The sequence below is a fragment of the Giraffa tippelskirchi genome, chromosome 12 (assembly GCF_054371585.1).
Source record: "Giraffa tippelskirchi isolate mGirTip1 chromosome 12, T2T-mGirTip1v1.2.pri, whole genome shotgun sequence".
NCBI lineage: Eukaryota > Metazoa > Chordata > Mammalia > Artiodactyla > Giraffidae > Giraffa > Giraffa tippelskirchi.
In genome coordinates, this window is record NC_137286.1 from 38309410 (window position 1) to 38320611 (window position 11202).

Genomic DNA, 11202 nt, shown 5'->3' on the forward strand with positions numbered 1-11202 from the left:
AAGTTTCAAACTCCATGCTGGTCAGAAGGTTTGCTCTGCAGAGATAAAAAGAGAAGGTGTCTGTGGTAGAGATGGTGATACCGAGTGCTGTGTGACATGGGGACACACACTGTCTTGTCCACAACTGAGAGCAAAGGGTGCCACCTTTCTGAGAAAGACGGCAAAGGTTTCTCAGTATTTTTCTTCACAATGTCTAACATTAAGTAAAAAATGACCAGGTTTGAAAATGACAAGATTGGACCAAAAGAAAAAACTGGACAATAGAATCAATTTGTACTGGAGATTCTGATATTGTTGTTGTCAGGCTCTTAAGAACTTTGAAACACTAGAGTCATGTGTTCCAGAGATTAAATGACAAGATGGATATTCTCACTAGCACCCTGGAAGCAATAAAAGGACATTATAGAACTTTAAAATACAGTAACTAAAATTAAGGCACTGATTTTTAACTAAAATTAAGTTTAACTACAGATTATATGAGGTGAAGAAAGTAAGTAACCGTGAAGAAAGTAATGGTGAAGGCAGATTAGAAAAATATATCCAGACTGAAGCAAGAAGAGAAAAAAATTAAAAATACAAAAAGAATTTAAGAGAAATGAATAATTCAAGTCCCAGAACGAGAAGAGAGAGGGAAAGGGAGCAAGAAGTAACATTTGAAGAGACAATAGCCAAGAGTTGTCCAAAAATGATGAAAGACAGGAAGCCACAGATTGAAGAAGAGTCATAAAGCCCAAGTGGCACAAATGGAAACTACACCTGGACATGAACCTGGTGAAACTGCTGGAGACCACAGAGAATATCTGAAAAGTGGTCGTAAAAGGCTGTAAGATGAAGCTTGGATTCCCTGAGTTTGGTGCCTAAGCTGGAAATGTGTCTTCCATGCAGCCACATAAGACACAGGATGCCTGAGTAAATTTGAATTTCAGCTAAACAACAAATTTTTGTGTGTTTAAGTAAATGCATGTTAAGTTGCTTCAGTCCATGTCCGACTCTTTGTGACCCTATGGACTGTGGCCTGCTAGGGTCCTCTGTCCATGGGATTCTCCAGGCAAGAATACTGGTGTGGGTTGCCATTTCCTTCTTCAGGGGATCTTCCCAAACCAGGGATCGAAGTAAGTATGTAAACATGCATTATTTGGACCATGCATGCATGCTAAGTTGCTTCAGTCATGTCTGACTCTTTGTGACTCTATGGACTGTAGCCCACTAGGCTCCTCTGTCTATGGGAATCTCCAGGCAAGAATACTAGAGTAGGTTGCCATGCCCTCCTCCAGGGGATCTTCCCAACCCAGGGATCAAACCCATCTCATATGTCTCCTGTGTTAGTAGGTGGGTTCTTTACCACTAGCACCACCTGGGAAGCTCTATTTGGACCGTGCTTACACTAAAAAATTATTCATTTATCTGAAATTCAATCCAAAGCAAACATAAATGGGCACAAGTGCAGTTTGGGTTTCTAAGTCCATGGAGCCACACCTTGTTCCATGGAAGATGGGCCAAGCTTGGTGAAATGGCGGCCCAGGCCCCTGCCTCCATGGAAGGGGTATCCATGCCCGACCCAACTTGATGGCTTTCAATAGACTGTCCCCTAACCTTCACAAACACTGTGGATTAAACAGCTCAGTGTTATAAACAGTTCCGCAGAAAGTTCTGGGTCTCTGTTAAGGTTTTGATATTATCTTCAAACAAACAAATAAATACATCGAAAAGGCTCATGGTTCTCACTAATCTGTGTTACACATAAGAATCGGCCTTCACTTTTAAATCTCTGTTCTCAGCCTCAGTTTCCTCATCTGTCCAGTGAGTGCCTGATTCATGGACTCGGGGCTGGGTTACATGAGGTAGCATCTGTAAAGTGCTTCACTCAAACTGACAATCACAACTACTCAACAAATGGTAGCTATTGTTGTGTGGTGGACTGAGTAATGCCTCCCTGCAGAGATGTCCACACCCCTATTCCTGGAACTTTCATGTTATGTCACAAGCCAAATAGGATTTTGCAGATGTGATTAAGGTGAAGGACCTTGAGATGGGGAGATTATCCTGAATTTTTCAGGGGAACCCAATGTAATCACACAAATCTTTAGAATCAAGGAACCTTTCCCAATGTAAATTGGTGTAGCCACTGTGGAGAACAGAATGGAGGTTTCTCAGAAAACTAAAAATTATCATATAATCCAGCAATCCCACTGCTGGGTATGTATCAGCAAAAACTATAGCTAGAAAAGATACATTCACATCTATGCTTCTTGCAGCACTATTTAAAATAGCCAGGACATGGAAACCATCTTAATATTCATCAACAGATGAATGAATAAAAAAGATGTGGTACGTATACACAATGGAATATTACTAAGTCATTAAAAAGAACAAAATAATGACATTTGCAGCAACATGGATGGACCTAGAGATTATCATACTAAGTGTAGTAACTCAGAAAGAGAAAGACAACTACCATATGATATCACTTTATATCACTTTTATATGGAATCTAAAATATGATACAAATAAACTTATCTATGAAACAGATTCACAGACATGGAGAACAGACTTGTGGTTACCAAAGAGGAAAGCAGGGGGTAGGGTGAGGAGGAACAGAAGATAAATCAAGAGATTTGGATTAACATGTACACACTGCTACATATTGGTTTTCCTCATCAGCACGCTTGGCATCCATATCTTTCATTATTGGGAGCTTCCCAGGTGGTTCAGTCTTGCCTGGAGAATCCCAGGGACAGCGGAGCCTGGTAGGCTGCTGTCTATGGGGTTGCACAGAGTCGGACACGACTGACGTGACTTAGCAGCTGCAGCAGCAGGTGGTTCAGTGTTAAAGAATCTGCCTGCAATGCAGGAGATGAGGGTCCAGTCCCTGGGTTGGGACGATCTCCTGGAGGAGGGCATGGCAACCCACTCCAATATTCATGCCTGGAGAATCCCATGGACAGAGGAGGCTGGTGGGCTACAGTCCACAGGGTCACAAAGAGTCAGACACAACTGAGTGACTAAATCACCACCAGTACTACGTATATAATAAACAAGTTCCCCATGTGTACAGCACAGGGAACTATATTCGATATCCTGTAACAAACCAAAATGGAAAAGAAATAAAAAGACTCTTCCCTACTTGTAATCAGAGGAACAGGTGGCTGAGGGTGGGGGGCAGAGAAATGAAGCCTGCTGTCTTTGAAGTGGGAGAGGGGCCATAAGCACAGGGTGTGGACAGACTCTCAAAGCTGGAAAAGTCCAGTTCATACTTGGAAAGAACATCTTAACTGTTGGGGGTGCCCATCCAGTGCATGGAAGCAGACCGCAGGATGTGTGAAGCTAAAGCCACTCACCTTGAAGCCTCTCTGGTTCCCTGGATAGATGGGTGACCCTGTCAGCGTGTTATTCTGTTAGGGGTTAGAGAACCATTGACCAACACTGCATGCTTTGGCTAGGCATGAGGATAACCACCTGCATGAGCTGTTGTACAACGGTACTGCAGTGAAAACTAACTGGGAAAATTCAGGAGGTGCTAAAATTCATCTTGGCTGAGGGATGCTCATACCACCAGGAAGGATGCTGAGTCACCAAGTATGGACCAAGCAAGATGACTGGCCGAGACAACCTGGAATCTAACCTATCACCATGAAACCTGAGACTGTGAGCCTCATGGCAGAGCAGTTCTCCTGGGTTCCCTGACTTGCTGCTCCCTGTACAGGCCCCCCATCCCAATAGTCTCTTGTTCTGTCAGCATGTGTGTCTCACTGGACAGTTCATTTCCGAGTGTTAGAGGAGAGCCCACTCTTGGGCCCTGGATGGGGTCCCCTTTCCTGTAACAGCCTTTGCTGCTCCCCAAGATGCAAGAGGTCCATTCACGTGTCCAGAGCTGCCATCTGGGCTCTGAGTGGATGCCTCTTTCAGGGGCAGCATCTTCTCCCTGCTTCTGTGGCCGCTTGGCTCACAACTGGATGCCAGGTCCTCAACTACACAGAGAAAGCTTTAGCTCTGGCAAAGGTCAGGGGCGGGGGGTCCTTTCAGACTTGAAGCAACAGAGTCCAGGCTGGGCAGGTTCTCTCTCCCCAGCTGCCTATTAAACAGCTGCAGCAATGTCCACCGAGGAACCAGTGGTCAGCTGTCTTCATCCTTTAAAATACTCCTCCTCCCTGAATGTTGCCATAGAACAAGAAAGAAGAAAGGAGAAAAGCACAGTGTGAAAAGATACTTGCACCCCAATGTTCACTGCAGCACTATTCACAATAGCCAAGATGTGGAAACAAACTAAGTGTCCACTGACAGAGGAATGGACAAAGGAGGTGTGATACATATATGCCGTGGAATACTACTCAGCCATAAAAAGAATGAAATAATGCCATCTGCAACATGGATGGACCTAGAGGTTATCACACTAAGTGAAGTAAGTCAGACAGAGAAAGACAAATACCATATGATATCACTTATATGTGGCATCTACAATATGAAACAAATGAACTCATCTATGAAATAGAAACAGACTCACAGATGCAGAGAACAAATTTATGCTTACCAAAGGGGAAGAGGGGGAGGGATAAATTAGGAGTTTGGAATTAACAGATACCCATTATGATATATAAAATAGATAACCAATAAGGACCTGTTGTATAGTACAGGGAACTATACTCAATGTTTTGTAATGACCTATAAGGGAAAGGAATCTGAAAAAGTTTATATATATACACACACACACATTATATAAGAGCTATATATATATTTTATATGGGGGTGCTGGTGCTAAGTTGTTTCAATAGTATCTCATTCTTTGTGACCCATGAATTGTACCCCACCAGGCTCCTCTGTCCATGGGATTCTCTAGGCAAGAATACTGGAGTGGGTTGCCATTCCCTCCTCCAGGGAATCATCCTGACCCAGGGATCGAACCCACGTCTCCTATATCTACTGCATTGGCAGACAGATTCTTTACCACTAGCACCACCTGGGAAGCTCATATAATATATATACAAACATATATTTAAAGTTTTATATATATATATAAACTCATGTTCACTGAGTCGATGATGCCATTCAACAATCTCATCCTCTGCTGCCCCCTCCTCCTCCTGCCCTCAATCTTTCAATACTGAGATGAAATTTACATAAAATGAAATTCATTCTCACTGGATGCATCACTTAATGAGTTTTGCTAAATGTTTATGCTGTGTAACCATCACCACAAACAAGAAGTACAAGATTTATTAATACATGAGCCCCCAAAGCCCCTGTGCTCTTCTGCAGCCAGTCCCACTTCCTGCCTCCACTGACACGCTGTGTCCTCCGTGCCTTTTATAAAAGGTCCTGTGATGGGATCACAGGGTGAGAAGCCTTCTGTGTCTGGCCTTGCTCACTTGGCATATTTTTCAGATTCACCCATGGTGACTGCATGAGCGTGTGGCTTGTTCGTTTTTATTTCTGCATAGTGTACCCTTTGTTCATCTGTTCTCTGTGGAAGGACATTTTGTTTCTGTTTTGGGGTGATTATGAAAAACGGGCTATAAATATTCATATACAAGTCTTTGTGTGGACATATGTTTTCATTTCTCTGAGGCACATATCACATGTTAAGTGTGTGTTTAACATCAAAGAAAGCTGGCAGACCTTCCAAAAGTGCCTGTATCATTGTGTGTCCTCGTCGGCAGTGTATGCAGGTCCCATTTCCTCCAAATTCTTGCCAGGACTTGGTATAGGAACTCTTTTGAATTGCAGCCAACCTATTAGGGGTGTAGAGGTGTCTCATGGGGTTTTAATTTCATTTCCCTAACAACTGATGCTACTACTGAGAGTCTTTTCATGTGCTCATTTGCCTTCTACATATATTTGGTGAAGTGTCTACTCAAATATTTTGCCTTTCTTTTTTTAGAAAATATTTGGAATAGAATAAAAATGAAAAGAGAATTTACCAGAATTTGTTGCATGCACTGAAGCTGCTAAATGCAATTAAATACAATGTGGAGTCTTGAATAAGGTACGAAAACAAATAATGGACATTAGCATAAAACTTTGTGAAATTTGAACAAAATCTGTACTTTAATGATACTGTATTATATGTTAATTTCTTGTTTTTTTTTTTTTACGACATGGTATTTCTTTATATTCTTCAAATTGGATTAGAAGTTTCAAGCCTCATTCAAATTTTTCTGACTTTTGAGTTTTTTATCTTCTTCTTATGAGGTATTAGAACAGTGCACTCTTTGTGTAATCTGAACAATACAAGCGATTTGTCAGATATGACTTTGCAACTATTTTCTCCTAGTCTGCAGTGTGTCTTTGCTTTTTAAAAAAAAACAAACAAACAGTCTTCTTAAAATTTTTAAAAAATATTTATTTATTTATTTTTGGGGGCATTGGGTCTTAGTTGTGGTGCAGAGGATCTTTGGTTGTGGTGCATGGGCTTAACTGCCCAGTGGCATGTGGGATCTTAGTTCTCCTACGAGGGATCAAATTGGTGCCCTCTGCACTGGAAGGCGAAGTCTTAACCACTGAACCAAGAGGGAAGTCCCTATACCATCTTTTGAAGAACAAAAGTTTTAAAACTTTGATGAGGTCCCATTTATTAATTCTTTTTCTTTATACTGGGTGCTTCTTGTGTTGTAGCGGGTAAACCTTTTCCTAACATGCGTGCCTATAGATACACATTCTCTTATCTTTTCTTCTCAAAGTTGCATAGTTTAGCTCTTACACTGAGGACTGCAATCCACAGCAAGTTAATGCTAAAATGTGGTTAATGTGGTGTGAGGTAAGGCTGAGGGTCATTCTACACAGAGGTCTAAGTATTACAAGCCTGTTTGTTGATAAGGACAAAAAGACCTTTTTTACTTGAGTGTAACGTACTCGCAGAAAAGTGCAGGTCTGAGTACAGCTCAAGCACATTTGCAAACTGAGTACCTCTGTGTTATGAGCCCCAGACGGAGAACTGGACCATTTCCTGCTGACCAGACAAACTGCCGCTCAGCCCAACCCAGCCGTGATGACCATTTCCGGCACTCTAACAGCTGGGAGGAGTCCTGCCTGCTTTTAAACTTTCCCTAAGTGGAATCATACAGCGGTCTTCTTCTGAATCTCTGTTCTTTCACTCAGCAGCATATTTGTAAGTCATATGTGTGTCGCCTGTCCGTGAAGATCATTGATTCTCACTGCTGTGCTGTCCTCCGCCGAGTGGCTGCACCACAACTCATGGACATGTTCGTGGTCAACACACATGTGCCTGATATCTAGTTTAGGGTGGTTAACAGTAGTGCTGCTAGGGGCTTCCCTGGTGGTCCAGCAGTTAGGAATCCACCTGCCAATGCAGTGGACATGGGTGTGATTCCTGGTCCAGGAGGATCCCACGTGGTTTGGAGCAACTAAGCCCACGCTTTGCAACAAGAGAAGCCACAGCAATGAGAAGTCCACGCATCACAACCAGAGAAAGCTCGTGAAGCAATGAAGACCCAGGGCAGCCAAAAACAAGTAAATAAATACTTTTTTTAATTGAAAAAAAAAAAAGTAGTGCTGCTACACATGTCTTTTAATGACCACTGCACACGTTTCTATTGGGAGTTCTCCTGAGAATGGAGCTGCCGGGGAGTAGGGTGTGTGTATGCTCAACGTCAGTGGACACACCAAGGACCTTTCCAAAACACTCACACTCTTCCCCTGCCCCCAGCAGTGTGGGGTGTCCCAGCTGCTCCGCAGCCTCACCAGCACTTGGCATTTTCCACACTTTCATTTCCGCCACTCGAGTGAGTATGCACCCGTACCTCACTCTCATCTTCCTGATGACCAGCAAAGTTGAACTGTTTTGTCTGTTTATGAAACACATGAAAGAGGACATTTCGATTCATTCTTTTGTGACATGCCTACTCAAGTCTTTGTCCATGTTCACGTTTTCTTTCTCTTGTTGGTGTGTAGGAGTCCTGTGTACATGTGCAAGTCGTTTGTCGACCTGCATGTTGCTGATAACTGTTTCAGATATGGAACACCAGCTGATGTCTTTTGAAGAACTTTTCTTTCTTCTTCTTTTTTCTTTCATGGCCATGCTGTGAGGCTTGCAGGATCTCAGTTCCCCAGCTAGGGACTGAACCCAGGCCCTGGCCATGGGAGTGCCAAGTCCTAAACACTGGAAAGACCAACCAGGGGATTCCCGGAATTTCTCTGAAGGTGCCCCTTCTGGTGGATGCCAGACTCAAGGACTGGTGACAATAGAGAGCCATTCCCACTCCAGGGACAGAGGTCAAGGGCACCGACGGTGTTCCCTGAGCCCAGAGAGGGCTGGTGTTGGGAGGCGGGGTGGCCCGGATTCTACCCCGCTGTCTCCTGCTGAAGCCTCCATGGGCTGAACCACAGGTGAGTGAGTGAGGAAGCCCAGAGGCTCAGGGTTCAGGCTCTGGGGGCACAGAGAAAGAGAAGGGGGGGTGTGCATCAGGCTGGGGAGATAGGGCGCAGAGGAAATGAACCTACTAAAATGGGTTGCAAGAAATTATCTAAAGATGGCATCTCCCAGGTTAAGAAACTGCAGTCTGCACGGGCCCAGGAGCTCCAAGGAAACCACAGAACGTGGCTCTCGAGAGAGGTAGCACTGGAGAACCGCCAAGTGGGGACAGCCCCACCAGAGCTACTTAAGTTAAAAAGAAAAAAGTTGTTTTGCTCCCTTTCTCTAATCTCCCAGAGAGGAAGGGGAAGAGCGAGGAATAGGAGATGGGCATGGTGCTCCTCTCCCGTCGCTGGTATGGTCACAGGGCCTGCCCAGGAGTCTGGCTTGGATGTGAGATTTGAATTTTGATTAAGACTAGACTAGATTCCTTCATGCCTGGAAGTGAGTCATTTTTATAGAAACAGAGCTTGTTCTTCTAATTAAAACTGCTGGGCGAGGGCTTCCCTCAGGTAAAGAATCCGCCTGCAAATGCAGGAGACAAGTTTAATCTCTGGTCCAGGAGGATCTCATATGCTGTGGAGCAGCTAAGCCTGTGTGCCACAATTACTGAGCCCGAGCTCCAGAGCCCGGGAACCATGACTACTGAGCCTGCCTGCTGCAACTACTGAAGCCCATGTACCCTAGAGCCTTCTCACAAGAGAAGCCACCACAATGAGAAGCCCGTGCACTGCAGAGTAGTTCCCACTTGACACAACTAGGCATAGCAATGAAGACCCAGCACAGCCATTAAAAAAAAAAACAAAAAACTGCTGGGCATGCTGAAGGGAGCTGGCTTGCTGAGATGTTGTCAAGGGGCAGAGAAGGAAGATGGGAAAGAATTCATTTGAAAGAAGCCCAGGGTTGGAGGAAGATCAAGCCACTTCCTGTGTGTTCCTCACTGGTTCAGACTGTTCAACAAATCAGTTGTAAATAATCTCTCTCTCTCTCTTTTTGGGCTTCCTTGGTAGCTCAGCTGGTAAAGAATCCTCTTGCAATGAAGGAGAACCCGGCTCAATTCCTGAGTCAGGAAGATCCCCTGGAGAAGGGATAGACTACCCACTCCAGTATTCTTGGGCTTCCCTTATGGCTCAGCCAGTAAAGAACCTGGGTTCGATCCCTGAGTTGGGAACATCCCCTGAAGAATGGGGGATCCCATTCCAGTATTCTGGCGTGGAGAATTCCATGGACTGTATAGTCCATGGGGTCGCAAAGAGTTGGACAGGACTGAGTGACTTTCATTTTCACTCTGTCAGCAGACACGGGGCTACATGCTTTTCATGCACTACCTTATTAACACTCAGTCACTCTGGGGATCAGGACTGTTACTATAGCTGCTTTACAGATGCAGAAACTGAGGCACAGACAGGTTAAGCAGCTTGTCAGAGGCCACACTAGCCTGGTTTCAAGTTCAGCAAATCTGATCCCATAGTCCAAGCGAGAATTTTTTTAACAAGAACTTTTTTTTTTCCCAAGGAAAAAAAGTGGTTTCAACGTCTCAACAAATTAAGAAGGTATAGAGAGTTCTATGTACTCCTGTCTACCTCACTGTTAACATCTCCCACGAGACTGGAACAGTTGTTAGAACTGATGGACCTATACTGACACATATTACCATCCAAAGTTCATCAGGGTCACTCTTGGTGATATACATTCCATTGTTCTTGTTCAGTCACTCAGTCATGTCCAACTCTTTTCAACCCCATAGACTGCAGCACACGAGGTTTCCCTATCCTTCACCATCTCCCCGAGTTTGCTCAAACTCACGTCCATTGAGTCAGTGATGCCATCCAACCATCTCATCCTCTGTGGTCCCCATCTCCTCTTGCCTTCAATCTTTCCCAGCATCAGGATCTTTTCCAATAAGTCAAGTCTTCACATCAGGTGGCCAAAGTATTGGAGTTTCAGCTTTAGCATCAGTCCTTCCAATGAAGATTCAGGTTTGATTTCCTTTAGGATTGACTGGTTTGATCTCCCTGCAGTCCAAGGGACTCTCAAGAGTCTTCTTCATCACTACAATTCGAAAGCATCAAGTCTTCAGCGTTCAGCTTTCTTTATGGTCCAACTCTCACATCCATACACGACTACTGGAAAAACCATAGCTTTGACTATATGGACCTTTGTCGGCAAAGTACACTCCATGGACTTGGACAAATGTAGAATGACATGTGTCCACCATTACAGATTCATACAGAGTAGCTTCACTGCCCTAAAGTCCTCTGTGCTCCACCTGTTCATCCCTCTCTTGCCTCAATCCCTAGCAACCACTGGCCCTTTTACTTTCTCCATAGTTTTGTCTTTTCCAAAATGTCATGAGGTTGGACTCACACAGTATGCAGCCTTTCCAGACTGGCTTCTTTTCACTTAATCATTAACTTTTAAGATTCCTCCATGTCTTTTCATGACTTGATGGATCATTCCTTTTTTAGCACTGAGTTAGAATTCCATTGTCTGGTTCTTCCAGAGTTTGTTTAGCCATTCACCTATTAAAGGACTTCTTAATTGCTTCCAAGTTATGAATAAAGCTGCTATAAATGCATGTGTGTCTGTTTGTATGAACATAAAATTTCGTCTCATTTGGGTTAACAAATACCAAAGATGGCTGCTGGATTGTATGTTAACAGTATGTCTTCCCAAGTAGCTGCACCATTTCTCATCGCCACCAGCAATGAAGGAGAGTTCCCGTCTCTCCACATTCTTTCCAGCACTGGTGTTGTCGGTGTTCTTGAGCTCAGCCATCTGAATTCCTGTAGAGTGATGGCTCACTGTTGTTTAAATTTGCATTTTCCCAATGGCAT

The 11202-nt window shown here is 43.9% G+C and overlaps 1 long non-coding RNA gene across 1 annotated transcript; it reads left to right on the forward strand.

Annotated features, from left to right (window-relative positions):
• Nucleotides 1-327: 327 nt before the first annotated feature.
• LOC145528347 (uncharacterized) lies at nt 328-3111 on the forward strand. Its single transcript, XR_014070312.1, has 2 exons — nt 328-1171; nt 2989-3111. It is a non-coding gene; the product is annotated as an uncharacterized LOC145528347 (long non-coding RNA).
• Nucleotides 3112-11202: the final 8091 nt, after the last annotated feature.